The sequence below is a fragment of the Aedes aegypti genome, chromosome 2 (genome assembly GCF_002204515.2).
Source record: "Aedes aegypti strain LVP_AGWG chromosome 2, AaegL5.0 Primary Assembly, whole genome shotgun sequence".
Lineage (NCBI taxonomy): Eukaryota > Metazoa > Arthropoda > Insecta > Diptera > Culicidae > Aedes > Aedes aegypti.
In genome coordinates this window covers 425821181-425827711 of record NC_035108.1, presented here as the reverse complement: position 1 = coordinate 425827711, position 6531 = coordinate 425821181, and the positions used below count along the sequence as shown (strand labels likewise).

General features: G+C 38.9%; 1 protein-coding gene across 13 annotated transcripts in view; it reads left to right on the top strand.

Annotated features, from left to right (window-relative positions):
- Positions 1-1629: 1629 nt before the first annotated feature.
- Positions 1630-6531, top strand: part of LOC5573135 (nuclear pore complex protein DDB_G0274915) — a 135419-nt gene continuing 130517 nt past the window's right edge. Inside the window, exon 1 of one of the 13 annotated variants that reach the window (XM_021847555.1) lies at positions 1630-1745. The gene's annotated coding sequence lies outside the window, so the exon portion shown is untranslated. Of the gene's footprint in view, positions 1852-6321; positions 6449-6494; positions 6516-6531 lie in introns of those variants that run through there. The other 12 variants (XM_021847566.1, XM_021847567.1, XM_021847560.1 and 9 more) reach the window with 12 other exon arrangements.

Genomic DNA, 6531 nt, shown 5'->3' with positions numbered 1-6531 from the left:
TTCGGCCCACACTTTCACACTTTGAAAGGAATTTAAATTTGAACATCAATAAAATAAATAAATACATGTTGCTTTCAACTTTAGAAAGTGTAAGTGTAAATCTTTGGTGCAATCAGGTCCGTCCCACTCGGGCTCAGATTGGGTACCACTTCTAGTACTGCATTTGGTCCCTCGCTAGTGCAAAAGGTACCCAAGTTTGACAGATCGCAGTACACTTTGCACGGCATTCTAGATTACCTCATGCGCCATAAAATTTTGGGCAATTGCAAGGGACATGGAGGTCTTTAATGTGTCTTTGGTGCAATGCTACTGGAGGATAGGACCAGCATATGACCAATCAAAGATACTCTTTGGGCTCTAGCAATTATGGGAAATAACCCCCATACAATCTAATAAATTACGAATTGATCACTTCACAACGCATGGTATAACTTAAAATTTGATCATGGGCGAAATGCTGAAAAAAAATCTAGGCCCAATTCTTGTTAAATACTGGACATATTCTAGCCAAGAATTTCACAGAAGCTTGATCAGGATTTTCTCACAAAATCCCATGCAGGATTTCTAAAAGTACAAGGTTTAATTCTGATAGAATTCTGAGTTTGAAAAGGATTTTGCAATATCCAGCAGGATTCTCAGCAGCAAATATTTGTTTTTCGATTCCGATTTGATGTACATTTTAAAACCCACCCCACGATCATTTGTGGAGATGCAGACTGGTAAATAAGGTCTTCAAATGGCAAAGGCTACGCACTTATATTCCTTCCCCAATCCTACCTGACTGCATGGACGTAGCCAGCGCCGTTGACCTGGTGTAGTGGTTAGAACACACGCCTCGCCGAGGACCTGGGATCGAATCCCATCCCCGAGATAGTCACTAAAAATTTCAGTGACGACTTCCTTCGGAAGGGAAGTAAAGCCGTTGGGTATTCCACAAAACAACTGGTATGAATATTGCCTTAACAAAATGCAAAATCAATTCCATTGAGCTGTCGGCGACACTCATGCCAGAATTTATTTTCCTTACCACACAGTTTATTTATTTTTTGCTGAAATTGTGTTTATTTTATTCACATATGTTGATGACAATTTCAGGACTACAGCACAGTTGTGAGAGACTTTGGGCGTTAACGAGATAGAACAGTATAATTTCAGCAAAAATCTATTGTTTACCTTTCACAAGAATATTCGACAGCTAAATCTTATAAAAAAAAAACTGATCTTAATTTTGCCGCAACACAGTCCAACAAGTTGCTTTTTTTCCCGACTTTTTGACACGGTTAATTGTGTCTTCCTCTGGGGGTTAATATACAAAAATGTTATTTACCCCCAGAAGACCCAATGCTCGTGTCGGGACGTCATGCAAAACAGTACCTTGTTGGACTGCATTGCTGAAAATAAAGATTAAATCATATTTAATTTCTTCAAAAAAGTACCAAACGGGACAACCTAAACTGAGCGTGCTTTTGCCAGCAGCAATATAATAAAGTCCCACTGTGCAACAAGAGGAGCTCCTGTCAGGCGGGAGCCCGCCTAATTTCAACTCCGCACCCCATGATTAGGGGTTGAAGAAGGAAGACACTCCAGCCGTGGGCACGCGCGCGCGCATCAAAACCACCCGAACCACTCGAAAAACAATCGCCAAAAGAAATAAAATATTGCGCGATCGGATCGCGCCGATTCAGTACCAAGTGCTAACTCGCTGGAAGAAGGTCGTTGCGACCAGAAGAAGTAACTATCAATAGGTAATAGGAAGCAAGTGGTGTTGCTAGAGAGTGAGAGAGAACACAGTGCTTTTTTGATGCATCGGACGGGAACCCGGAGTGTGTAACTCGAAGCCGTTGATCAGTCGTGAGTGTTCAAGGGAGATATGTGACGCTTCGCCGCCCTCTCGGTTTACCGGTCGATGCAATTGTGGCTGCGTTCTTTATGTGTGTCGTGAATGTCAGAAGAGAGCCAAGTGGCGGCGTGGGCCGCACTCGGCTCTCAGAGATTAAGCGCGATCAAGTGCAACCCCGGTGATCGTTGCAAACTGTGCTAGATCGGAAGCCCCGCGAAACAACCCAAAACCAGTCATCGCGCGCGGTGCATTCCACTGACTGTTGAATGTCGTGATCGAGGGGTCGAACAATGGTGCAGTGTTGGGCCAAATATGGACTGGGGATTATAACATTTGAAATCCCAACTAGAGGCTTGTAACAAAAATATAATAAAATTTTATCAGAATATGATATGCATATCATATTATTATATAATTTTGTTAGGCTCCGTTATCCATAGAACAGAATAAAACAGAAATATAACATAATGTGTTTTATTTCCCTTTAAGATATTTTTTTGTTCATTTTTAACAACTTTATAACAAAATAAATAGATAGTTATGCATTTCAATAATATACAATACTATCGTATATCGAACAGTATTATAATTTTGATACTTTGTATCAAACATTATAACTTGGTTTGATATGTTTTTGATAGAATTAAAACATATTTTGTTATGTTTATGTTTATATTCATATACTGTTTGATATAATTTTAGTTATTTTAACAACATCCTGCATCAAGTTTGTAACAACCTATGTTCGAAAAAAACTTATAACATAATAACATATGCTGATATAATTTTGTTATGTACCCTTAGTCGGGATGCCCTTATCGGGATGTGGGGAAAGAAGTTTTTCGCGCTGGGAGATTTCAATGCTTCGTCGGGTGGCCAACTTTGTCGATCTGTGTGCACTGTGCATTCGTGTGATAGGACTGATCGGTTGTGCCACTTTTCCTCGAATGACCTGTTTCCCCGAAAAGTGATACAGTTCCAAAAAATCCAATTTATTGGAACCCCTCTCATCGTGGCAACATGTATACTTGAAGTTTTCAAATAATGAGCTTTTGATTTATGTAGGAATATTATTAGTTAAGTATTGGAAGCTTCAGGAGAAATCTTCCATTTTTGCAAGTATTAAGAAAAACTATCCAAACTTTTTTGCAATTTACTACGGATGACACGCTGGCTTCGTCTCTTGGCAGCTTGTGTCATCTACGAACAAAGGTAATTGACATCCTTGAGGTTTTCAGGTAAGTCAGATGTGGAAATATTGTATAATATTGGTCCCAAAATGCTGCCTTGAGGAACACCACCTCTTACAGGAAGTCTTTAAGACCTGGAGTTCTGATAATAACCCTTAAGTGTATGTTTTGACAGATAACTTTGTATTATTCTAACAATGTATGTTGGAAAATTGAAGTTTTTTAATAATAAGATCAAGCTTTCATGCCAAACACTGTCGAATGCTTTTTCTATTTCTAAAAGAGCAAGACTACTACAATAGCCTTCAGATTTGTTGGAACGGATCAAATTTGTTACACGTAAAAGTTGATGAGTGGAATCCGAACTGTTCATTGGCAAAAATTGAATTTTCGTTGATGTGGACCATCAATCTGTTCAAAATGACCTTTTCAAAAAGTTTACTGATGGACTGATTGGACGATAGCTAGAAGCTTCTGCAGGATTTTTGTCTGGTTTTAAAATTGAACAACTTTAGCATTTTTCTATTTGTCAGGAAAATATGCCAATTGAAAACATTGGTTAAATACACCAACTAAAAATGATAAGCTACTTTCTGGAAGTTTCTTGATGAGGATATAGGAGCTTTCGTATTTTTGAGTTTTCTAATAATAGTTCTCACTTCTTCCAAATCAGTCTCCCAAGAATTTTCGAAAACGTTCTCTTGATCGAGAATATTTTCGAAGTGCTGAGTACCTTGATTTTCTATTGGGCTAGTAAATCCTAAATTGAAATTGTGCACGCTTTCAAACTGCATAGAAAATTTTTGAGCTTTTTCGCAATTTGTTAGTTATAATTTGTTTTCCTCTTTCAATGCCAATATTGGCTCTTGAGGATTTTTTTTTAATTTTAGATAATTTCCAAAAGGGGTTAGAGGTAGGGTCCAATTGAAAAAAAAATATTTTCAAAATTTTTGTTTATTGTGAAAAACGTTTCTGCCACGGAGATGAACCAGCCAAGGGCAGAAAATCTCCCTAATAAAGATAAATAATAATAATAAAAACGTTTCTTGATTTCTTTCTGCAAATCCTGCAAAATAATTTTCATAGCAGGATCGCGAGTGCGTTGAAATAGCCTTCTCCTCACGTTTTTAAGACGGATCAAGAGTTTAAGATCATCGTCTATAATCCCGGATTCAAATTTTACTTCACATTTTGGAATTGCAATGCTCCTGGCTTCAACAATGGAATTTGTTAAAGTTTCAAGAGCATTGTCAATATCAAGTTTTGTTTGTAGAGAAATGTTAACATCAAGATTTAAGTTCATAAGTTCTTCATGTACATTCCAGTCAGCTCGAAAATAATTGAAAGTGGAGCTGATAGGATTGAGAATCTCTTCATGGGATATTTGAAATGTAACAAGGACATGATCAGAATCAAAATCAGCGTGAGTAACTAATTGGCTACAATGATGACTAGAGTCGGTTAAGACCAAATCAATCGTAGATGGATTTCTTGAAGAGGATAAACATGTAGGGCTATCAGGGTATTGAATTGAGAAATATCCTGAAGAGCACTCATCAAATAAAATTCTGCCGTTGGAATTACTTTGAGAATTATTCCATGACCGATGTTTGGCAAGCCCAAAAATTTGATTTATGATTGCCCCCGCAATTTGCGCTTATGAACTTATCGGTATCTTCCTTTACTGGACAGACGTCCTTGAAGTGAGAAGAACCTACGCAAATCATGCATTTAGCATCCTTGCGGCAATTTTTTGTTCCATGACCCCACTTTTGGCACGGACGGCACTGAGTGGGGTTTTGGAAATTTCCTCCAGGTTTCTGGAAATGTTCCCATGTCACACGGACATCAAACATATGTCTAGCTTTTTCTAAAGCTTTAATATTATTTAGATCTTTTTTGTTAAAGTGAACTAAATAATATTCTTGAGAAAGCCCTTTCCGAACAATGCCAGATTGGGTTCTCTTTTTCATAATGATTGCTTGGACTGGGGAAAATCTAAGTGAATCATTTATTACATTTTTGACCTCTTCAGGTGACTTATATTCACTTGAGAGACCTTTCAAGACAACTTTGAACAAGCGATCAGTTTTGTCGTCATAGGTAAAAAACTTGTGCTTCTTCTATTCAAGACGTTTGAGAAGAAGTTCGCGATCTTTAAGAGTTTCCGGCAAAACGCGACAGTCTCCTTTCTTTGCGATTCGGAAGGAAACCTTGATTCCCCTAATGGAGTTCAAGATCTTCTGCCTAAATCCCCCAAATTCGGAACAACTGACCACGATAGGCGGCACTCTTTGCTTCTTCACTTGAATCAAAGAGCCTGGGCTAGAGACTGCTTCGATTTGGTGTTCGGAAAATTTGTCTAAAGCATCGAACTGATTGCTCTTTTCGATGCAATTATCAACATTATTCATTTCACCCTTGGTAGAAAGTTCGCATTCCGGAGAAACGTCCTTTCTTCCATTCTTGCCATGTTTAGTGACAATTTTAAATCTCACTTTTTTGGAAGGAATTTGTGAATTCAGAGATTCACCCTTCTTTTTGTTTGTAGTTGCAACCATGTTTAGTCAATAAACGAAAGAAGATGAGACCTCCTAAGAGATCTTTTCCCAAGACAGTGTCCAAGAAGGATTACCACCGCTAGCTTACGCTAACGGGTCCAACAAAAAATCGAAGGCACGGGTTCAAATAAGGATCGTAAAGGGATCAATTGTAGAAAAAATAGTACTGAAAAGTACCGTTTTTAATTTTACCATTGAAAAGTACTGTTTTATTGCTTTAGGTAGTTTTTAAGAAAACTTCCAAGAGCAGAGATAATTCGTGTACGCACAGCATGAAAGTACGATGCGCACTGGCCTCGATGATACTTCGGATCACATTTGCACTGGTTTTGAGTTCTATAACTATGTTGAGTTCTATAAGTTGGCTTTATAGCGAAAAACTTCATAAAAACTTCTGTATTGTACTGTTATAATTGAAAAAGAGCGAGAGATGAGAGAATCTCTCACTGTCACATAGGCCCTTTTGAAAAGTTACGCGAAAATCGGTAATAACAGCACTCAATTACTCACTGTACAAGCGCTCATAAGAACACTAAGCAGATAAGCAGCGAAGCACGTAACACCAGAAAACGAAGAAGAAAAATCGATCCGGGAAACGGATTATTCGGAGAACCGACGTTCGGTGAAAAGCCGCACAACCGTCTGATCACCCCTCGGCTTCCATGAGTGGCACCCCATCCATTCAGTGGTTGCGCTTTGTTGTGTGTCTTCGGGCCCCGGCTGTGAGATCGCTTAGGCTCGACAGTCAGTCGAGCATCCAAGTCTGGCAGGCCTTCAGTAGCACTTTCGAGCTGCAAACGTGTGATCGTCAGTTTAGCATTCGCGGTTCGCGAGCGCAGTGATCATCGATTGGAGAGGTCCGTTTCTGGGGGGCGGGTTGGATTTACATTTGTGAAATTGGTTAAACGTTGGCGCGATTTCCACGTGGGTTTTATGGTCG